The following is a 24,846-nucleotide window of genomic DNA, read 5'->3' on the forward strand; positions in this document are numbered from 1 at the left end:
CAAGGGGCACACTGATCCTAAAAGGTCAGTTGGGAGTTAGCTCTTTGAAGCGTAGAGGAATTACCATGGGGGAAAAAAAAAATCAGAGTTGGGAGAAACAATACACTACTTTACATTTGAATTTCTGAGTGGAAAATTCAGGCTATAAGAAGGAATGAATAAGAGGCAAATTGCAAATTTGTATTTTGAATCAATTAGAAATGTAAACTGTCAGGACTGTCAAACTAATCTTAACCCTATGTTAACTCGAAGATAATTTCTTTAGCATAACCCAAATAGATGGTTTGTCTTTTCTTTCAACTGTGTTCATACATTTGTTCAGTGCATTCTAAAACCATTGAGTACGACACCAAGAGTGATGGATTAACGGGTTATTAAAAATTGACTTTATTTTAAATAATGGTTTTGCATTTCAGGTTTTATTTCATCAATTTTACTCTTTTCCCTATTCACTAGCAAGAAGTATAAAACTCCCCCCTCAATTTTTCAAAATGGAACTAACAGTAAACAGAAGAGGTTATCTTTAAAATTTTTCAGCCAATAGTGATGGAGAGGAGACAGATTGCTAGGCATGTGGTTACCAACAGAGTGTACATGAATAAGTCAGTCTGCACTTCCCAAGCTGTCGCCAGAAGGAAGAACTCAAAGAGGGTCTGCTTTAAGAAAAATAAGAACCCCATTGGTGGGGTTGTTGCCCAATAACAAGATTTTGGAAATTTCTTATGCCAAGTTTATTCACCCTTTCCTGTGGGGAATAAATGCTATAGAGCAACCATTTTATAGCATCTATGGTGACAAATGCTATAGAACCACCACAGGGAAGAAGTGTTGCTTAGGTTAAAGCTTCCATTGAGTGTGCATCTTCCTGGTATAATTGAGATCTGATGTATATGTGTTTTGAGTATGTGTATTTAAAATTAATGCTCTTCTTTTGTAAACATATTAAGTAGTGTTAGAATTAATACAGTGAGATCAAAGTCATAAATTGACTTGTGCTGATAATATCAATTGTATATAGCTCTCTAGGGATTTTTAATCTGGTTATTATAAACGTGGATATGTTTTTACCAGCTATTACCCACATCCTCAAAATGCAATACTCAAGGTCATCACCACTTGCCCCTATGAGCTCCTTACTCAAGACATATATCCCTCTACAGAAAGTTATAGTAAAATAGTTTTGTTAGAACATCTGCTAGGAAAGTGTCACTTTTTTAAATCAACAATGGCTAAGATGTCAATGGCTCCTGTTTAATGCTGGTGCCATTGCATATGCATGGCACAAACTGCACAGAGAAACCACATCCATGCACTTGGGAGGAATTAGAACTGAGACATGAGAATAATCCATAGTCAGCAACAGTAGTCCCAGTACCAAGAGTTCAACTGTAAACAGTGTCTAGCATTTTCAGTTTGGGTTATAACCAATTTTTTTTTATTAGACTCTTAAAGATCCAAGTTATAAATACAGTATAAGGTACAAGAATTCCACAGTTGTTCAATATAAACTGGCCTGGAGAGGAAGAAAAGGCAAATGGATAAGAGGCTACATCATGAAATTGAGTAAGCGATGATAATGGCTTTGAAGAGGGAGGGAAGAAGTTGGCCTTTAGAAAACAACTTGCCCAGTGGGTTCCCCGCCACACACACTCTACTTCTGCTTTCCGTGGCATTTTCCCTTCTACTCTGAATGTATCTGTTCCCCAAAATCCACAATGGCTTCCATAAGAGATGTGATAGAGGTTGTAAGCCTCAGAGCTAAGTAAAGCTAGGCAAGGCCAAGAACATCAACTGTTTGCATGACTCACTAGTTATAATGTGGGTGTTTATGAACTGACTTCATAACTACCTGTGAAAAGATAATTGGAACAAAGATATGAGATGAAAGGAAAGGGTTTGTGTAAAGTAGAAGCAGAGTTAGATAATATCATAGTATCAATAATATAATTTGGATATTTGTCCCCTCCAAACTCTCATGTTGAAATGCAATCCTCAGTGTTGGAGACGGGACTGGTAGGAGGTGTTTGGATCATGGGGGCAGATCCCTTATGAATGGCTTAGTGCCATTCCCTTGGTGATGAGTTCACACGAGATCTGGTTGTTTAAAGGTGTGTGACACCTCCCTTCTCTCTCTTCCTCCCATTTTTGCCATTTGATATGCCTGCTCACCTTTCACCTCCTGCCATGATTGTAAGCTTTCTGCGACTTCAGTAGGGGCAGATACTGGTACCATACTTCCTGCACAGCCTGCGGAACTGTGAGCCAATTAAGTCTCTTAAGTTACCCAGCCTCAGGTAATCTTTTATAGTAACGTGAACAGACTAATACAGAATCATAGGCAATGAATTAGGTTTTAGAATTAAGCTTAATTGTATTAAAGTTTGTTGAATGAGTGAGCAAATGAACAAATGAGGCTATAACAACATCCACCAACCACTAAAAAGTTGACTTTGTAATTTCTCAGTTCTAGTAATCAGTAGCCACAGATTGCAATAGAGTTGACTTAAGAAATGAGAGCAGGCAGCAATATAAGTGAGTATGCAGCAACGAACCTCAGTCCTAAAGGCTAAAATACAATTGCCTTGACCAAGTCAAACTTTGTGAGACTTGGGAAAGAAAAATACAACCAATTCTGATGAAAGAAAAGAATTGACATGGGGGAGGCAGAGTAAGGTGGGCAAACAAAACCCTCCAGCAAATGCTTCCCCTGCAGAAACACCAAATTGAGCAACTTATCCACACAACAACCAAAAATAGGTGAGAGATCACAGTATCTGGTTTTAACATCATATCAAGGAAAGAAGCCCTAAAGAAGGTAGGAAAGACAGCTTTGAACTGCTGATACACCTTCTGCCCCATTCCAAAAGCAGCTATGTGGCATGGAGAGAAAATCTGTGTGCTTCTGGGAGGCAGAGCACAGCTATTAAGGGACTTTTCTTCAGAACTCAGTGCTGCCTTGTCACAGCAGAAAGCAACACGGGCCAATTAGAAAACTGAACTTGCCCAGTGGGTTTTCCCCACCAATTCTACTTCTACTTTAAGTGTACCCATGGAGGGAGCACTTAAACCAGCCCTAGCCAGAAAGCAATTGCCCATCCCAGCCGTCAGAGCCTGAGTTCTGACAAGGCTCACCACCACAGGATAACGTGCTCTGGAGACCTCAATAAACTTGAAAGTTGGTATAGGCCACAAGGACTACAATTCCTGGGCAAGTCCTGCTGCTGTGCTGGGCTTGCAGCCAGTGAACTTCGGATGCACATGACCTAGTGAGGTATTAGCCGCCAGGTGGCCAAGGGAGTGCTTGCATCACTCCTCTGCCAACCCAAGGCAGTGCAGCTCACAGCTCATGGAGAGACACTTCCCTTATGCTTGAGGAGGAGGAGAGAGAGGATAAAGAGGACTTTGTCTTGCAAATTGGCTACCAGTCCAGCCACAGTAGAATAAGGTGCCAGGAAGGGTGCTCTATTTCAGGACCTAGCTCCCAGAAGACTTATCTAGGCACCTTCCGGGCCAGAATGGAACCTGCTACCTTGAAGGGAAGAAACCAGTCCCGGCAGGATTCATCACTTGCTGTCCAAAGAGCCCTTGGGCCTTGAATAAACATCAGTGGTATATGGGCAGTTCTCAATGGGCTTTGGGTGAGAACTAGGGCTAGCTGTGCTGGCTTCAGGTGTGACCCAGCACATTCCCAGCTGTGGTGAGAGACTCCTTCTGCTTTAGGAAAGGAGAGGATGAAGTAAAGCGAACATTGTCCTGCAGCTTGGCTACCAGAATGGCTACAGTGAAGTAGAACACCAAGCAGGTTCCTGGGGTCCCCAGTTCTAGGCCTTGGCTTCTGTGTGGCATCTGTGGATCTACCCTGGAGGGAGAAACCCAGTACCATTAGTAGCATTCATCACAAGCTGACTAAAGAGCCCTTGGGGCTTGAATGAACATTGGTGGTAGTCAAGCAGTGCCTGCCATGGGCCCGAGGAAGTAGGGGCCAGAGGGAGAGAATTCTTATGTGTAAGGAAAGGAGAGGGAAGAATGGGAAAGAGGCTCACACGTGCCAGCTTAGCCACAGTAGAATAGAGAACCAAGTAGAGTCCTCAGGTTCCCAACTCCAGGCCCTGGCTCTGAGATGGTATTTCTAGACCTGCCTTGAGTTGGGGTAGAGGAAGCTCATCACCCTGAATGGAAGGGCACAAGCCTGGCTGGATTCACTATCTGCTAACTAAAGAGTCTTGGGCCTTGGATGAACATTGGCAGTAGTCAGGCAGTGGTCACCACAGGCCTTGGGCAAAACCCAGTGCTGTGCTGGCTTTGGGACCGACTCAGCACAGTCCCAGTGGTGGTGGCCACAAGGGTGCTTGTGTCACCATTTGCCCAGCACAAGGCAGCTCAGCACAGAGAGAGGGAATCTGTTGTTTGGAGGAAAGTAAGAGAAGAGAACACAAGTCTCTGCCTGGTAATCCAGGGAATTCTCCTAGATCTTACCCAAGAACACAATGTTGGTACCCTTTAAGTCTGTAAGAGTCACAGCATTACTGGGCTCGGGGTGCCTCTTAATGCAGATACAGCCGCAGTGACCAAAGAGTTAGATCAAAATATTCAATTCCCTTTAAATACTTAGAAAGGCTTCCCAAGAAGGATGGGTACAAACAAGCCCAGGCTGTGAAGACTACAACAAACAACTGACTCTTCAGTGCCCAGATAAATGATGCACATCCATAAGCATCATGGACCATCCAGGAAAATGTGACCTTACCAAATGAGCTAAATAAGACACCAAGGACCAATCCTGGAGTGACACAGATATGTGACCTTTCAGACTGAGAATTCAAAATAGCTATATTAAGGGAACTCAAAGGAATTCAAAGTAACAGTGAAAGAATTCTAAATCTTATCAGATAAATTTAACAGATTGAAATTTTTTAATCAAGCAGAAATTCTGGAGCTGAAAAATTCAGTTGACATACTGAAGAATGCATCAGTCTCAAAAGCAGAATTTATCAAGCAGAAGAATTAGTGAGCTTGAAGACAGACTATTTGAAAATACAGTTAGAAGAGACAAAAAAGAATTTTAAAAAATGAGGCACACCTACGAGATCTATAAAATAGCCTCAAAAGGGCAAATCTAAGAGTTACTGGCCTTAAGGGAAAGTGGAGAAAGAAAGACAGGTGCAGAAAATTTAAAGGATCATAAAAATGAACAATTAAATGTCAATAAATTAGAAAACCTAGAAGAAATGTATAAATTCCTAGATACATACAACATAAAAAGATGAGCCATGAAGAAATTCAAAACCTGAATAGTCTAGTAACAAGTAATAAGATCTAAACTTTAATAGTCTCCCAGCAAAGAAAAGGCTAAAACCTAATGGCTTCACTGCTGGATTTTATCAAACATTTAAAGAACTAATACCCATTCCTACTCAAACCATTCCATACAATAGAGGAGGAGGGAACACTCCCAAACTTATTCTACAAGATCATTTTTACCCTAATGCAAAAGCCAAAAAAAGAAAAAAAATACTTCAAAAAAAAGAAAACTACAGGCCAGCTTCCCTAATGAACATTGTTGCAAAATTTTTCAAAATACTAGCAAACTGAATTCAACAACACTTTCAAAAGTTCATTCATCATGACCAAGTGGGATTTACCCTTTGGATACAAGGATGGTCAAACCTATGCAAAAAAAAAAAATCAATGTGACACATTATATCAATAGAATGAAGAAAAAAACATATGATCATTTCAACTGATGCTGAAAAAGCATTTGATAAAATTCAACTTTCCTTCAAAATAAAAACCCTCAAAAAACTGAAGGTAAGAGGAACATACCTCAGCACAATAAAAGCCATAAACAATAGACCCACATCTAGTATCATACTGACTGGGGAAAAACTGAAAGTCTTTCCTCTAAAATCTAGAGCAAGACAAGGATACCTACTTTCACCACTGTTATTCAACATAGTACTAGAAGTCCTAGCTAGAGCAATCAGACAAGAGAAAGAAATAAAGGGCATCCAAATTGGAAAGGAAGAAGTAAATTATCCTTCTTTGGAGATGGTATCTTATATTTGGAAAAGGTAATGACTCCACCAAAAAACTATTAGAATTGATAAATTCAGTAAAGTTGCAGGATACAAAAATCAACATACAACATAAAAAAATTGGTAATATTATTTATATATGCCAATGGTGAACAATCTGAAAAAGATATTAAGAAAATAATCCCATTTATAATAGCTACAAGTAAAATAAGATATGTAGGCATAAACCTAACCTAAAAAGTGAAAGATTTCTACAATGAAAATGATGAAACACTGATACAAGAAATTGAAAAGGACACAAGAAAGGAACAATATTTCATGTTCAGGGATTACAAGAAACAATATTTTTTTAAAATGTTCATACTACCCAAAGCAATCTGTAGATTCAATGCAATTTCAATCAAGGTACCAAATGACATTCTGTGCTGAAATAGAAAAAATAATCCTAAAATGTAAGTGGAACCACAAAAGACCCAGAGTAGCCAAAGCCATTCTGAGATTTCAAAACTGAAAGAATCACATTACCTGACTTTAAATTATACTAGAGCTATCTATAGTAACCAAAACAACATAGTACTGGCAATAAAAACCAAACACATAGACCAATAGAACAGAAGAAAGAACGCAGAGATAAATCCACACATCTACAGTGAACTCATTTTTCAAAGATGCCAAGAACATACATCAGGGAAAGGCAGTATCTTCAATAAATTGTACTGGAAAAACTGGATATCCATATGCAGAAGAATGAAAGTAGACTGTAATCTCTCATCATATGCAAAAATCTACCCAAAATGGACTGGACACTTAAATGGATTGGACACTTAAATTGGACAACTCAAACTGTAAGATTGCTGAAAGAAAAAAATTGGGGAAACAATCCAGGATATTGTTCTGGGCAAAAATTTCTTGATTAATACCCTAAGGGCACAGGCAACCAAACCAAGAATGGACAAATGGGATCACATCAAGTTAAAAAGCTTCTGCAGAGCAAAGGAAACAAAGTGAAGAGACAACTAAAAATAGGGGTAAATATTTGTAAACTACATCAGACAAGGGATTAATAATCACAATATATAGGCAGCTCAAATTCAACAGTAAAAAAATCTAAATCCAATTTTAAATAGGCAAAAGACCCAAATAAACATTTCTCAAAAGAAAACACACAAAGGGCAAACAGGCACATGAAAAGGTGTCCCCACATCATTGATCAGATAAATGCAAATCAAAACTACAGTAAGGTATCACCTCACTCCAGTTAAAATGGCTTTTATCCAAATGCCAGGCTATAATGAAAGCTGACAAAAAAGTGGAAAAAAGGGAATCCTCATACACTGTTGGTGGGAATGCAAACTACTATAGCCACTATGAAGCTTCCTCAAAGAACTAAAACTAGAACTACCATGTGATCCCATTGCTTAGTACATACTCGAAAGAAAATTGGTTTATCAATGAGATATCTGCACTCCCATGTTTACTGCAACACTATTCACAATAGCCAAGATTTGGAAGCAACCTAAGTGTCCATCATTAAATGAATGGATAAAGAAAAAGTGGTACATATACAAAACTGAATACTATTTAGCCATTAAAAAAGAATAAGATTCTGTCAATTTTTTTTTTTTTTTTTTTTTTTTTTTTTTTGAGATGGAGTCTTGCTCTGTCACCCAGGCTGGAGTGCAGTGGCGCCATCTCGGCTCACTGCAAGCTCCGCCTCCCGGGTTCACGCCATTCTCCTGCCTCAGCCTCCCAAGTAGCTGGGACTACAGGTGCCTGCCACCACGCCCGGCTAATTTTTTATGTTTTTAGTAGAGACGGGGTTTCACCGTGTTAGCCAGGATGGTCTCCATCTCCTGACCTCGTGATCCACCCGCCTCAGCCTCCCAAAGTGCTGGGATTACAGGCATGAGCCACCACACCCGGCCAAGATTCTGTCATTTGCAACAACATGGATGGAACTGGACAGTATGTTAAGTGAAATCAGGCGGGCATAGAAGGACAAATTTCACATGCTCTCATTCATTTGTGAGAGCTAAAAATTAAAACGATTCAACTCATGGAGATAGAGAGTAGAATGATCATTACCAGAGGCTAGGAAAGGTAGTGGAGGGTGGGAGAGGGAAGGAAAGTGGGGATGGTTAATGAGTACAAAAATGCAAGTAGATAGAATGAATAAGATCTAATATTTGATATGACAATAGGCTATGGTTAACAATAATTTACTGTACATTTTAAAATAATTAAAAGTATAATTGGAATGTTTGTAACTCAAAGAAATGGTAAATTCTTGAGGTGATGGATGCCCCATTTACCCTGATGTGATTATCACACACTGTGTGCCTGTATCAAAATATCTCATGTACCCCATATATACACCTATGTACCCACAAGAATAAAAGTTAAAGAAAGTAACTACATGAATTTACTTTGAAAAATATAAATTGTTATGTAAATGTTAATACAAAAAAAAGTGATTTAAACAAAGAACCTTGTCTCTTCTGCATAAAATGTAGGGAACATAGGGCTTGTATGGTGGCTTGCCATCAGGTACCAGAAGACATCCAGTTTTCTGCTGCTTATCTCTATGGTATAGTTCTTATCTTCATAGTACAAGCTAGTGATTCAGGCTCATCAATGTTGCAAGCAGCAGAATCAAGGAAAAGGGAGGAAGAAGGGTAAGAGACAGGTACCAGCTATCATTTAAGAAATTTCTTCAAAGCTGTCACAGAACAATTCTATACAGGGCTACACCTAGCTATAAGGGATGCTTCAGTCTTCATTCTGAGTGTCTGTGTGTCTGACCAACAATTGGAGGCTCTGTCAACACAAAGACAATTGTTTGTTGACAGACAACTAGCATTTCTGCCACTGTTACAATTAAAATTGTTTTAGGCCAAGGCACAGTGGCTCACAACTGTAATCCCAGCACTTTGAGAGAGTGTATTAGTCCATTTTCACGCTGCTATAAAGAACTACCTCAGACCCAGTAATTTATGAAGAAAGGAGGTTTAATTTACTCATAGTTCCACATGGCTGGGGAGGCCTCAGGAAACTTACAATCATGGTAGAAAGAGAAGGGGAAGCAAGGCACATCTTACATGGTGTCAGGAGAGAGAGAGTGAGGGGGGGAAACCATTAGATCTCATAAGAACACTCTGTCAGAAAAACAGTAGAGGGGAAATCTGCCCCCATGAGCCAATCACCTCCCTCCGCATGTGAGGATTACAATTCGACATAAGATTTAGGTGGGGACACAGAGCCAAACCATATCAGAGGCCAAGGCAGGAATATGGATTGAGGCTACTTTGAGACCAGCCTGGGCAACACAGTGAAACTCCATCTCTATACAAAATAGTTTAGCTAGAAAGCTTGTGATAAGATCCTGAGAGGAGTCTAATGGTCATGCAATGCATACCTTACACAAAAGCTCTGAGCCAAGAAGGGCAAAGGAGACTGAAATCCAGCCAGCACTCTTCCAATCAATGTGTTATCCTGTCCAGGGGGTGTATTCTAGCACAAGGCCTTGTCTGTCATGCTTTCTTGGACAGAGACCCACAAAGACAGCAAGCCATGTGCCCATCAGGCTGTATCCACTTTCAGAAGTTACCTTTTTCTAATTCATCTACCCAGAGAGGTTCTCTTTTCCTAATTCAGAAAAAAAAGTATTGCCTTGACAAACTCTACTATCTAAAGAATAACCTGGATCCACAGCAAGTTACCATTCCATTTTATTGGTAAGCATCACCATAAAACCACAGAAAAGTAACATTCTTTTCTTAAAAATGTTGTGTGTAAAACTTGGTAAAAAAAAATTGTTTAGCTACAGAAAATACACTGTCTACACACAGTAACAAAACATGAAGAGGGAATTCAAGAGTTTTATATCCTTGGTTTTACTTATTGAGAATTAAATACTGAGGAAGTAAAACACAGTGATTAAAGACCAATGGAGTCTAGGGCTAGAACCCCAGAGTTTGCATTCCAGTTGTAACTTCTAGCTGTATAACTTTGGGCAAGCTAAATTCTAGATGCTTCTGTTTCATCAATGGTAAAAGAAATCCCTCCAATTTTCAGAGATTAAATATATCCACTTATGGAGCTTAGAACAATAAGCAGTCAGTAAGTGTTAAGTGCCACTTAAACACACAATTGAACATTAACAAAACTTGAATAAGCAAATTTTTCAAAAAGGTGCCATTTTTAAGAGAAGAAATGGAAGAGTGAACAAAAGATATAAATTTTGCCTTCCAAAGCTGCTTGCATAAAGACAACAAAAATAAAAAGCTTCAGAATGCTCTTTAACTATTTTGGTTAGTTGCAGATATTTAGGGCATTAACTTGAAATGCCATGGCTTTCCAGCATCAAGTTCCCTTGAATTTCATTTTTATACCAACTAAAGAACTAGAAAACCACAAATCCAGAGAAAGTATTTCTCAAAAGGCCCAAAAGAAACTTAAAACCACAGCTTAATATCCACCAAAATAAAAAGTATGTAAGTGCTTGCATCTAATATTCCATTTTTAGTGCCCTATTCTATATAAAAGACATGCAAAGAGGCACAAATATATATATAAATCAGTAATTATAGTATTTTCCTTTGAAATTTTTCAAATATAAAAATGGATAGAATAGGGTAATGAACACTCATGTATTTACCTCTGAGCTATTATCAACTAATGGCCAGTTTCTGGTTTAGTCCCACCTATTTGCTCTCTACATCAAGAAATATTTTAGAGCAAACCACAGACATATTTTGGTCACAACATTATTTCAATAGGTTTAATTAAAGAATTGGCATACAACCGGCAATGTATGTTTAAAGTATACAACTTGGCAACTTTTAACATAGGTCTGTCTATACACCCGAAATAATCACTACAATGAAGATAATGAATGTATCCATCACCTCCAAAAGAATCCTCCTCTTAATACTCCTTCCTCCCCAACCAACCAATCTACTTTCTATCACTTTAGATTAATTTGCATTTTCAGAGTTTTACATAAATGGCATCCTGTTATATATACTCTATTTTACAACATTCAGCATAATTAGAGATTCATCCATGTTGTCGTGCAGATCAATGCTTCATTCCTTTTTACACAGCAGTATTCCATTATCCACCTGTATCACAATTTCTTAAGAGACGGAGTTGCTCTGTCACCCAGGCCCAAGAGCAGTGCCACAACTATGGCTCACTGCATCCCAGACCTCCTGGGCTGAAGAGATCCTCCCGCTTCAGCCTCCTGAGTAGCTAGTACTGATAACAAAAAACTCAAAGACAGAGCTCAAAAACTCACTAGTCAGGCAACTAATTACCCTGGACCCACCTGGCCACTCTCTAACTGGGTATCCTGGCTTCTTCCAGTCGTTGGTCCTCTAATATCTATCTTCCTCCTCCTCTTATTCAGGCCTTGAGTCTTCCAGTTAATCTCTCAGTTCCTACAAAACTGCGTCCAGGCTATCGCTAATCACTCTATAGGAAAAAATGCTGCTTTTGACAACCCCACAATATCACCCCTTACCCCAAAATCTTACTTTAGTCTAATCTCTCCCACTTTAGGTTCCTGTGCCGGCCCTAATCCTGCTCGAAACAGCCCTGAGAAACGTCACCCATCAACCCTCCATACCGCCCCCAAAATTTTCACCCCAAGTTTTCACTACTCTTTCTCATTTTATTTCTTCATTATTAACATAAAAAGACAGGAATGTAAGATCCTCTGAGCTGACTGCACCATGGTCAAACCATCATATTCCCCCGCCCTTGTGATAATGTAATTTGTGATATTCCCTGTCCTTGTGAATGTACTTTATAACATTCCTCCCTGCTCTGGTGACAATGCACCCTCCCTGTCCTTGTGAATGTACTTTGTAACATCCTCCCCACCCTTGTGACAATACACCCTCCCCACCATTGAGAATGCACTTTGTAACATCCATCCCCTGCCCGCAAAAAAAATTGCTCCTGACTCCACCATCTATCCCAAACCTATAAGAACCAGTGATAATCCCACCACCCTTCGCTGACACCTTTGTCGGACTCAGCCCACTTGTACCCCAAGTAAATAAACAGCCTTGTTGCTCACACTAAGCCTGCTCAGGTGGTCTCTTATATAGACATACGTAACAAGGACTGGTGTATACCACCACACCCAGCTATTATTAAATCTTTTATAGAGATGAGGGTCTTGCTATGTTGCCTAGGCTGGTCTTGAACTCCTCCTCAGCCTCCCAAAGTGTTGGAATTATAGTTGTAAACCACTGTACCCAGCCCCACAATTTCTTTATCTACTCACCTATTGATAGACACTTGAGTCACTTCCAGGTTTTGGCTATTACAAATTAAGCTGCTGTGAACACATATCTAAAACCTTTTATAGATTCATGCTTTCATTACTCTTGGGGAAATATCTAGATACGGAATGGTTGGGTCATAAGGTAGGCATATGTTTGCTCAAAAATTCCAAGATGGTTTTTCCAAAGTAGCTGTACCTTTTACATTCATATCAGTAAGGCAGAAAAGTTTCAGTTACTCTAACATCTCTCACAAATACTTGTTATTATGAGGTTTTTTCTTTAACGACATCCTAATAGGTATGTGGTGGCAACTCAATATGGTTTGACTTTGTATTTTCCTAGTTATATATGTTGAACATCTTTTCCTGTGCTTAACTCTCATGCATTTGCATTTTTTGCTGAAATGCCTGTTTGAATCTTTTACCCATTTTTAATTGGGTAGTTTGTTTCTTAAGTTTTGAGAGTTTTTTTATATTCAGGATATTCCTTTATTAGATGTGTAATTTGTTATTTTATTTCAATCTATAAATTGGTTTTTCATTCTTTCAAACAGCAGCTGTTCTTAATTTTGATGAAATCTAATTTATCAAAGCTCTCTTTTATGGATCGTGCTTTGGGTGTTATATCTAAATGTTTCCCTAACCTTGAGGTCACAAAGACGTTTATAATTTCTTCTAAATATTTTACTGTTTTAGGTTTTCTCTAGTCTATAATGTAAAGTTAACTTTTGTATTTGCTATAGACTTTTGCATATGAATATTATTGCTGAAAATTGACCACAAGTGTGTGGGTTTGTGGCTGGACTCTCTTCTGTTCCAATGATCTATTTCTCATTCTTGAGATCAATACCACACTGAAGTTATATGGTAGAAGTCTTCAAACTTTGTTCTTTTTCAAAATCATCTTGCCTACTCTAGGTTCTTTATATTCCATCTGAATTTTTAAATTAACTTCTTTTTTAGAGTGCCTGCTGATATTTTTATTAGGACAGCATTGAATCTGTTGATCAATTGGAAAAAATCTACACCTTAAAAATACTGAGTTATTCAACCCATGAACATCTCTCTCCATTTTAGGCCTTCTTTAATTTCACTGAGCTATGTTTTATACTTTACAGTGTACAAGTCTTACAGATATTGTGTCAAATTTATGCCCAAGAATTTCAGTTTTGAAACTGTTAGTAGTACTGTTTTGTAAAATCAGTTTTTCTATTCTTTATTTCTAATAGATAAAGACACAATTTTTTAAGCTGATCTTATGTTCTACAGACATGGCTAAACTCCCTGATTAGTTCTAGAAGCTTTGACTCCATAAGACTTTCTGCTTAGACAATCATGTCAGCTGGAAAAAAGACAACTTTACCTATTTCCAAACTGAATTCCTTTTATTTCCCTTGTATTATTGCACTAGTTAGAACCTCCAGTACAATAAGATGAGAGTGAATGTCTTTGTCTTATTCCTGATGTTAGAGAGAAGGCATTTAGTCCTTCACCATTAAATATTATGATTGCTGTACGTTTTCATGGATAGCAGTAAATTTTTTATCTCAAATATGGTAGTTTTCATCTCTACGAGTTTTATTTTGGTCTTTTATATCTCCCATGTCTCTACTTAACATTCAGTATTTCCTTTTGCTTTTTGAACATGTGGAACACTGTCATACCTCTTTTAATGTCTCTACCTACTAATTCTATCATTTTTGTTATTTGTAATTCAGTTTCATTAGACTGATTTTATTCTTAATGGTGAGTTGTATTTTCTCTGCCTGCCTAGGATCTTTTGATTGGATGCCAGACATGAATTCTACCTTAATTGATACTAGATATTTTTCTCATCCTATAAGTATTCTTAAAAATTGCTCTTAACATGGTTGCATTACGTAGGAAGAGTCTGATCCTTTTAGGTCTTATTTGTAAGTCTTGTTTGTAAGGACAAGACCTGCATTTAATCTGGGGTTAATATTTTCCCACTACTGAGACCAGATTCTTCTTAGATTTCTATCTGATGCCTCCTTAAATATCATTTTCCACTCTACCTGTTGGAAACAGGCACTTTTGCCATCCAATATAAACCCTAGACACTATTTCCCCTAATTACTTTTCAGTGGTTCTCTCCCTGTCTCAGTAGGTCTCCTCCCAAGTGTGCACTGATCCCTACTCAATGGAAACCTCTGAGCATCTCAGGCATCTACCCTTTCCTCTCCTGTCTCTTATATTCTGCCCTGTGAACTCCAGCCACATTGGTTTCTCCAGGTTTGGGAACATAATCGTGGAGACAGCCAGCCTTCCCTGGCTTCCCCATTCCTGCACTGAGACCTGAAAGTTTTTCTCAAACCGTAAGGTTCTGGCAATCATAGTGCTCACCTCTTTTTTTCCCATCCCTCAGGGATCACTGTCCTTTGTTGCCTGGTGTCCAATGTCTTGAATGCCATTATTTACTATATTTTGTCTGGGTTCTTTTTAGTTGTTACAGGTGGGTAGGTGAACACATTCCCCCATTACTTTTCCTTGATGAGGAACAGAAGAACAGAACAATGTTTTTTATAGCAACACTGAAGGCAACATAGATATTTTTCATTAGTGACATAGATGACTTATGGTAAGGAAATGATTTATCTGCTAAGTGAGTTTATTTCTAAACACAGCCTATTATCAATGTTCTCCAGTGAAAGACTACCAGGAACACACCTATAATTGAACGGGTTGTGTTATTTCTTGTTGAAACAAGGAAGATAGATGGGAAACCACAGGGCATCTCAATAAGAGGGTGTTAGAAAAGATTTTAGGACTTGGGCTTGTGGAAAATTCAAAGGAGCTGGCTCCACCCCAGACTGGATGCTACCATGAAGTAGAGGTAAGTTCCATGCTTGACCAGTGTAAAAAATCCTATCTAGGAAGATGACAGAGTAGAGAAAAGCTAAAGCTATAATTAGGAAACAAACAGTAGTCACTCATTTTCCAGGATAGGGGAGTGTCTGGTCTTTTTGTGGCATTGGGAATATGTTTTGTTTGCATTCAATGGTTTCATTTTTGTCTCGATCCATCATAGTCAGAATGGCCTTGTCCAATGTTGATATTCCATGAAATTGTTTATGTTAAAAAGGAGAATATTAAAGCTAGCTGCAAGTTTCAAGCTAGTTCTAGATGTCATGGGCTACTTTCCTGTTTCTCACTAGTAAGAGAACTATAGACTCACCACTCTTGCTAAAGGAAAGACTGAACTATGTAATTAGAGGATTAATGGATTGACTTTCAGGACTAGAGTCTACACCTCCACAGACCCAGGAGTGCTGCAACTCACAGATAAAGCCTACCAGAATCGTTTGGAAGCTAAAAGTAATGAAGCATCAACATTGACTCCCATGTAAGAGAGTTACTCCTAAAGAGAAGGTTTGGTTTGCTGGATAAAAGAGCTTAAAGAACATTTTATATATGGGTCCAGAATGAACCTGAGGAGGGAGAGCAGACTAGGACTGGAATGAGCATGCATGAATGGCATTTTCCTAGTGAAGGTCAAAGAACTGCAGTATTCTCTTTGTGTGGCTCTAGGGAAATCTAGACTTTGCTAGTGTTTCAGCCTCTCAACCTACAATATTCTTACAAGAATGCCCAATTCTTGAGTAAAAAAATGTAGCTACATGCTTTTCAGTCCAGAGACACACAAGAGTTGGTATAGTGAGGACTAGCAACAGGACAAGGCAGTCAAGAAAGATACGATATGTTACACCATTTTTCTCTGGGATTCAGTGAAGGTGGAGGAAGGGATAGAAAAGCAATATCAACACCTCAAGTAGAATTCCTGGAGCCTCTTATTGATGGACAATGGAATAGACAGTAAAATAAGTAAAATCCACCTTCCTAGTTGCCTCAGAGGTAAAGAAAGGCAACTTTGAGAGAAAAGCAACACCCAGCTTTCTCACAAGGTGATACATTCCCATGTTCGTGTGCATCTATTTAACATAGTCCAAGCCATCACCATCTTGTGGCTGGATTACTGCAGTCTGCTCCTGACTATTCTGATTCTACTCGTCTCACCCAAATTTATTTCCTAGATAGCTGAATCAGCATGATCTTTTTCTAAGATAAATCAGATTATGTCTCACACACTCAAAAAAGGAAGAAAAAAAAATCTCTACCAATGGCTTTCCCAGCATCCTTAGGGAAAACACTACAAAGTTCTTTCCACGGCCTATGTGACCCAGCTCCTGGATGTTTTCCTGGTCTCTTTCCCCATCACTCTTCATTTGCTTGGTGTCTTTCAATTGCAGAATGAAGAGCATTGGGGGGTGGGAAGAACAGGCAGAAAACTACTGGGGTCCTGGCCAACATGCAATACCATGGCATAGAACTGTCAGTAAACTACAGGTAGTAAAGATAAGTAGGTTTAATGTCACTTGTTTCAGTGTGTTTTGTGTTTTCATCCTAGGGTTGCTGTAACAAAGTATCATAAGTTGTGTGGCTTAAAACAAAAATGTATTATCTCACAATTCTGAAAGCCAGAAATCAAAAATCAAGGTGTCATTAGAGTCATGCTTCCTCTGAAACCCTGGATAGACTCTTCCTTACCTCTTCCTAACTCTGGGTGGTTACTGGAAATCCCTGGTACCCCTTATCTTACAGAAGCAGCATCTCAATCTTTGCCCCTGTCATAACACAGCCTTCTCTCCTTGTGTCTCTAAGGAAACTGAAGAGCCACCGCACTCCAGTATGACATCACCTTACCTGACAGTATCTACAACAATCCTATTCTCAAATAAGGTCACATTCTGAGATTCTTGGGGTTAGGATTGCAACATTTGTTTTTTTGAGGGGGACACAGTTCAACCGGTAACAGTTGGGTTGGGCACAGTTGGGCTGTGTATGTTACGAAATAAAATGCACATAGTACTGTGTGCCACAATCAGAGCAGCTTGACAAACTCTGCTTGGCTTAATCTACTTCAGTAACTCCAGCCTTCTTGCTTTTCCCAGAACAAAACAAGTTTGCTCACTCCCAATGCAGAGTCTTTTTGCTCCCTCAACCTACAGGGCCTCCCCTGCAGCCCTGTGGCTCCCTCCCGCCATTTATCTAGATCTCTGCTCATGTGTCACCTCACCAAGAGAACTTTTTCCGGTCTACCCTTTTTAGGTAGCACCTTCTAATCGCTGTTCTTGGACTCAGCCCTACTTTTCTTCAGAATCTATGGCACTCTAACATTTTATAAACATATTTACTTTTCCTTCCACTAAAACATAAGCATCATGTGGGCAGTAACTGTTTCCCCAGTCTTTCAAACAATAGCCATTCAAATCCATGTTGTTGAATGAGTCTATATCGATTGTGGAAATAAAGACTCATCAAATGAGAGAAGCAAAAGCTATTGATTCTGAGGTTGCTATAGAAAAGGCCTTAGTCTGTGTTTGGCACAAACTCAAAAGTAAAAGCAGAGGAGTAGGAAAGCTCTATAGTTGAAGAAGGGAAGGGTTCAGCTATGCCCTGATTGGAGGCTGTTGGCATGGGGAAGCTGTACGCAGGCCAACTAGACTTACAGAATCACATGCAATTGTTTAATTTTGCACATTTGGCTTTCTCTGGTTTAGTCCTCAGTTGGAAACAGGGAAATAGAAATTAAGGAAGATGTCAATTATCAATCAAATCCGAGCTGTCCTGGGCTGATTGTTACAGAGAACTTTGTTTGGCTTTCCAGACCAGTTTCTAGAGTTATCGTCTGACTTTCTGTAAGTCTCACATAGAAAGCAGGTTGGCTTCCTGGCTGGTTAATGTAAATAACAGGTTGGTTTCCTGAGCTTGTTGGTGGAGATTACAGGTCAGTGTTCTATTTTTATATATGGTCTGGCCATTGTCCATTGTATATTCAGTTTCTCACTATAAAAAAAGTTATTAAATGCATAGCAAAAGAAATAGAAGATACTGTTAACTGGGTGGGCTGTACCGGGGTGGGGTAGGAGATAAAAAAGGACTCAGTTTTATTTTGTATACACACTTGTGGTCTACATTTTTGCAATAAGCATGTATTATTTTTAACTTAGGAAAAAATAAACAGTATAATCAAGCAAAGGCAATTGCAAGACATACCACCTCATCTGATGTTTACAAAATCTACTTGATGAAACCCTTGGCTTGGTTATTAAGCCTCCTGTTATTTTGTTTTTCATTTTTTGCTTTTCTGAAAACAAGATAAACATTGTAAAAATATGCTAAATCCTATCTTGGAAGTTTCAGTTCATGTATTCCGAGTGAATTTCTGGTTCACTCGTATTTTCAACTGAAACCATAAAACCAACTCTTCCATTGACGTTTATTCAATGAGTATGTATTGAGTGGCTAATATGTTCCAGACATTTTCTTCCCTAAAAGGAAAATGTCATCATTAAAAGAATGTAGTGAATTTAAATTGAAATAAAGTTTGATTTGAAAGTCTGCTTCCCTAGAGACATAGCCCCATCTTGTGGAGCTTTAGAATATTTTTGGTGATGATCTTATTTACGTTGCGTTTTCACAACCACAAATGTCGTGGGTTAACTCTCAATGGATCACAAAATTCCAGTAACCAAAATATTTCATTCCTCAGGCATTCAGCTATGGGAACCTTTATTTATTCTAGTTCTTAGCAAGGAAAATAATGTGTAAGTCTTTTCTTAATGTTGTCTAAACACATTTGTTTCCAATGTTACTGTCAAAGAACATACCTTGCACATAGCCTCTTATGGGAGTTAATATAGTTATATTTGCAGCTGTGTATCAGATACAAGTGTACATGGACCACATGTCTGTACCCCTATTGCCCAGTTGAGGACCTCACATATAGATGTTCAATGTTTTAAAAGAATGGCAGAAGCCCCAAGGCATAACATAGATCAGGAAAAAAACTTCATTTAATTCATTTATAACATATTTATGTATAGTAGTCAAGGGTATAGTGCTTTTTAAAAATATATAAGCTCTCGATTTAGAAGAAAAAAGTATACACAATGATTTGAGCCAGAAATATAATATTCAGAGAAGTGCTACAGAATATAAGCTCTCCCACAGTTCAGAAGGATGAGAAATTATTTCCTGCTGGGATGATTAAGAAAGGCCTCACATTTGAGAGTCACTGGGGAATATGCCCTAAAACTACTTGTAATGGAATATACTGCATATCAAGGCCTCATTATAACAGGTAGATATTCTGTTTGTAAAAATCATTGCCTTCACATAAATGTATCAAATGTTCTACTAAAAAAAGTCTAACTCAAGGTATACCTTGGCTACCTGTTAGAATTAGCTTTGCTATAATAAAGGACATGAAAATAAGACCCTCACATTGATATAAAATCCAAGTTCTTAATTAACACAGAGCAGGCATCTAGTACATGATGCTGAGGAATGAATGAAGTTTTACTTACCCACAGCAGACCTCCCTGCAAGTTCCTATGCATCTGTGGGACTCACCTCCTCTCACCAAATAAGGGTTGTCAGAAGTATCAAATTAAAACAATTGAACCCATGGAGATAGAGAGTAGAATGATGATTATTCAGAGGCTGGGAGGGGTAGTGGGTACAAAAAATAGTTAGCATGAGATCTAGTATTTGATAATACAGAGTGACTAGAGTCAATAACTGTACATTTTAAAATAACTAAGAGGGTATAATTGGAATGTTTGTAATACAAAGGATAAATGCTTGAGGTGATGGATGCCCTATTGACCGTGATGGGATTATATGTTACATGCCTGTATCAAAATATCTCATGTATCCTATAAAACATATCTACTATGTACCCACATTTTTTTAAATACCAAACATCCTTTGCTTCTGTGTCTATACCTCAATTCATAGCTCTATCTTTTGATGGCTTGCGTGGGAATTTTTTAAAAACATAACAGTGATAAAAATATTTATGTAATTATTTTATACTATCCTTACATACATTGAAGGAAGAATTATTTATCCCACTTTATAAGTGAAGAAACAAAGGCCACAGGCTGAGTTATTCAAGATCAGGTAGCTAGGAAGTTTCATTCGGGATTTAAACCCATATTCATTGTTGTTTGCACAGACCAAAGCTCACTCAGACTACTTGATTTTCACAAAACTGCCCATTAATTGCCAATTCTGCCATTTATAAGCATAGATTAATTCGTTCTGTGATCTTAGAGAAGTCACTTGAACCCACTGTGCCTCAGTGTACTCAACTGTAATAAAGAAGAAAATTATACCCCTCTGCCCTACTTGCCAATTTGATTTAAGAGCACAATCAGATGCAGGAAGCATAAGCATATTGCTTAAAAGCATGGACTCTGGAGTTAGCTGCTTGAGTGTGTATACCACATGAGCAGCTTATTAATGGTCCACCCACGAACAAGTTGTTTAACTTCTCTAAACCTCCATTGTATCGTCTGCAACATGAAAATAAAGGTTATTCCCTCCTAGGATTGTTCTGAGGATTACATGAAACTGTTTATATAAAGTCCTTAGCAGGGGACATGGAACACGGTACTTATGTCAGCTATAGTTATTAACATATACACCTAAAAGCACCAGAAAAATAAGACTTTATGCAATTATGGGGTTGTTATTGTCTATTCTAAGCCAAGTTGATGGGTCCCACCTGGCCCTACCCCAAGTTGACTTTTCCCCCCATTTATGTTTTACTAAATCATTCTAAAAATATTAAGTGTTTTTGGCTACTAAGGGCAGAAGTACAGGACAATAGATGAACTCCCAAGAAACCTCTATCTTCAGAATTCCTGCAAAAATATGACATAGTCAAAGCATTAAATTTTGATGAAGGGGCTATTTACCAAGGCTTAGGCAGGGTTCAGGGAATCCCTAGTGACAGTGAAACACCAGGACTTGGGCAGGTTGAGAGGTTTTATTCCTACTCAGCCTGAACAAAGATATAGACAGTAATGTTCCCAGACCTGAAGAAAGCTGGGGCCACCCAACAAGATGGTAGCCACTGATGACAGCAGGTGGCCTACAGTCAATAAATACCCTGCCTCTCATCTCTTCCTTATGCCTCCCACTGGCCAACCACCACTGGAAATCAGAGGGCAGAAAGCCCAGAGATTTAGTCATAGATGGTAAACCTCTGTGAGCCAGTTTAAGATAGAAAAAGGAGAATCTACTGGTGTGGGAAATGGAGAATGCCCAGCACATAGTCTTAAATTAGAACTAAACAAAAATATAATCAGCGAAGTATAATTTCCTTCAGTATACTGGCTAATCATAGCCCTAACGTTTAAAACAAGACAGCCTGAATTCAACTCCTGGCCCTAGTACTTACTAGCTGGGTGTCCTTATGCTAGGGCTAGTTTCCTCACCCGTAAAATCGATATAATAGTAATATTTATCCTCCAGGGTTGTAGTCAGAGGTAACAAGTTAGTATTTGTATAATAGTATAGTGTAGAGCACTTAGCAATGTATAAAGTTTATTATTGTATTATCCTTTGTCCTAGGGTAAGATTATAAATGCTTGTGGAGCTAAGTCATACACAAGTGACTTCTTCAAGTAATAGGAAAAGGGCATGACTATACTTGTTATGTGTCACGTATACAAGCAAAACATACTGACTCAAATTGTACTGTGGCAGGGGGTGGACTGAACAGGCGGAAATACAACCCTAATGTCAATTCATCATCACAACTCACACTGGAGAAGTACCACATTTTGTGGTTTCCTGAACTTCAACCAGGCAAGCACAGACTGAAGAGAATAGAGTCAGTACACTCAAAGATTCTCCCTACAGAAGTGTCTTCTTATGAGGCCCACCAAATGCATGAAGGTATGTAGACTGACACATGTTAATATACCTTCCTTTCGAAGCACCAAACGTGACATTTCCCAAATGGGCTTCAGTGTGCTGTTTTCCTTTTCTTCAGACCAAAATTGCTTCATTACAAGTTTTGCAGACGGTATCAAGGTTCCCGTCAACAAGGCCAGATGGAATCTGAAGCTGGTAAACAACAGCAGAGAAGCAGGGTCCCTAAAACCGAGCCCAGTGCTGTCATCATCTGCCGTCCCAGACTGCAGACAGTTGAGGCCTCGGCAGCCATCCAATCACAGGACATCCTCAATCCAAAGATGTAAGCACATGTTGGCCAGGAGAGGTGGGGACGGGGTTGGGGGGTGGGGGGAAGAGCCCAGTGGAAGGAGAATTTTTTTTTTTTTAAGTAGGAGAGATAACGGAATAATTGAAGAAAAAGGAATTGCAAATGAACTCCTTAGAGAAGCAACAAGAGGATCAAAGCAGCAAAGTGTTCAACAGAAACACCAGGGGAACTTCAAAAGTACCAAGTTTAAATCACACCAAAGTTTTTACAACATAAAAGCACTAAATTCTATTTTCTCAAGCATGTTTACCTCAGATTCCTAAATACATCTCATCCCTTCACAACAAATGATCCCTTCCTCATGTACAGCTACGAAGCACATAAGCACCATATTCACCAACTCCTCCCTCCAGGATGACTGTCATTTTACCAGGAAAAACTTCATTTTGATTAAACTGCACTGTATAACCCTGAGCTGATGTAGTTTTGGGTGTTTGCTTTGTTTTCCCGTCATCAAATCACTGCTGCCCAGAGGAAGGTCATGGATGTCTAAGGCTTGTGTTTACTTTGATTCAGATAATAAATATCTCCAACTTAGAGGACTCTTAAAATTTCAGAAGTTTTACAATCATCATCCCATTGAATTCTCAAATGCTCTGTAAATAGGCTGATTTGTATTGTTTCCATCTTGCCCTCAAGAAAGCCAAGGCTTAGTTTAAGTTTATGAAATGCTTAGAAAAATCATTATAGCTGTTTGCAGTTAAAAAAAAAAAACTGTTAAGAGAAAATGTGTAGAAAATTTAAGCCAGATACTACAAAGGGGAGGAAGTTCTCCAGCTGTCCAAGAAGGGTGAAATTGACTACAAGAATACATACAGCATTGAAATTTAGTTGTTCAGTGAGACTATCATTTCAGCAAAATAACCTGTCAACTGGAGCCTACCATGAATTCGTTTAACACTGAGGGTTGGCATAAGCACTTGTTAACAAAACAGGGAGAGGCTCAGATGGAAATGTTTCCTTGCCCAAGAGGTGACTGAACAGAGCAGAGATGAAAGCAGAGTCCATGTCTGCTGAGAACAGAAATCTCAAAATTCTCTAGGGTGGAGTTAAAAGAAGGGCCCATGCTTAATGTGAGTTTCTGTGGTTCCCTCAGAGTCCAAAAGGGCTGCAAACTTTCCCAGCCTTGGTCATTAAAAAGTGAAAGAGGACTGAGAGAAAGGAGATGGCCTCGGAGGACAACTCAGCATGGTACAGGGCAATGGGCCTCCCACCTAAGAAGGTGAATGGGCTTGTGAATGCCTCCCGGTTGTCCCTTTTCCGAGACAGGTGGGTCTTTCAAGTACCCAAGCACTAAGTTAGGGATGGTCAGTTGGAAGTTGGCAAGACACTCAGCAGCTAGAGTGCTGAGGGCAGCTCAGGAGACAGATGGAGAGCCGGGTGGGGAAAGGCAGTAGGAGGGGACAGCTCCAGCACTACCATTTTAGAAACACACGTGCCTTGCTGTGGGTGAAGTGGTCACCACCGAAGTGGCTTAAGCTGTTTGGCCAACACTCCCCAAGAGGACCATCTACTGGTAACTGTCTCTAATTTGTGGGGCACAGTACAAAACAGGAAAATGAGGGGTCCTGGTCAAGGGTGAGAAGTCAGTCTTCCCTTTCCATGGTTTCACCACCCCAGCCTATAGTGGAAAGGCAAGTCCCAAAGCACTGCAAACTCCTGCCAGGATCACTTGGCATCTTGACTGGGGCTGGGCAAGAGGCCTCTGCTGAGTTGCCCACCGAAAGGACTGTGGCCCTGTCAGCCCAGGGCAGTGAAAAGTGCCTCCTTGTTCTGCCCCAGGACACAACTGGACATGCACCCAAACCAAGCATCCCCACACCCATGTTCCTGTCTCCATACAGCATTTCTACTCCTCTCTCCCCACCCCCAGTCACACCCCAGGCAGAAAGCAACAACAGTTTCATGGCAAGGACAAGGATGGGGAGGCCTGGGGGACCAGGACATGAAGGAGAGGGAAAAGGCAACCAAGAACCTGTGTGGGGGAGGAAAGGGGCAGCAGGATGTGGGTTTGTTCAGGGGCCAAGGCTCTGAGCCCCTTGTTCATGTTCCATTTATCCATCAGACTTTAGTTCCGCAAAAAAAATTCAAAGATAAAACTAAGAAGTTCAACATGGCACCTTCCAAGAATTAAATACCAAATGTGGAGCCCTCCTGAGTACAGGCTCTATACAACTACCCTGGTCACTTGTCCAGGGAGCAGAACTTCTTGCTGGGCAAGAGGAACCCAGCAGCAACAGGCTGCAAGGTAGATTGTCCATGCTGGGGACTGGGAGTCAGGGAGGAAGGAGTAAGCTCCACTCAGAAATTTCTGAGAAACTTTATACAAGGAAGATGCCTTGAGGGCCCTCAAGGAGCAAAGGATATCCCTGAGAATGCCACTATGTGGCTGCTTGTCCTTCCAAGGGGATTGATAG

General features: G+C 39.5%; 1 long non-coding RNA gene across 1 annotated transcript in view; it reads right to left on the minus strand.

The window, feature by feature from the left end:
• Positions 1–17,001, minus strand: part of LOC134757400 (uncharacterized) — a 121,917-nt gene extending 104,916 nt beyond the window's left edge. The window contains exons 1-2 of the long non-coding RNA XR_010131288.1: positions 16,897–17,001; positions 14,695–14,837 (exon numbers count right to left, since the gene is read on the minus strand). This is a non-coding gene — a long non-coding RNA (uncharacterized lncRNA). The remainder of the gene's footprint in view (positions 1–14,694; positions 14,838–16,896) is intronic.
• Between the last annotated feature and the right edge of the window lie 7,845 nt (positions 17,002–24,846).

The sequence above is a fragment of the Gorilla gorilla genome, chromosome 17, assembly GCF_029281585.2.
Source record: "Gorilla gorilla gorilla isolate KB3781 chromosome 17, NHGRI_mGorGor1-v2.1_pri, whole genome shotgun sequence".
NCBI lineage: Eukaryota > Metazoa > Chordata > Mammalia > Primates > Hominidae > Gorilla > Gorilla gorilla.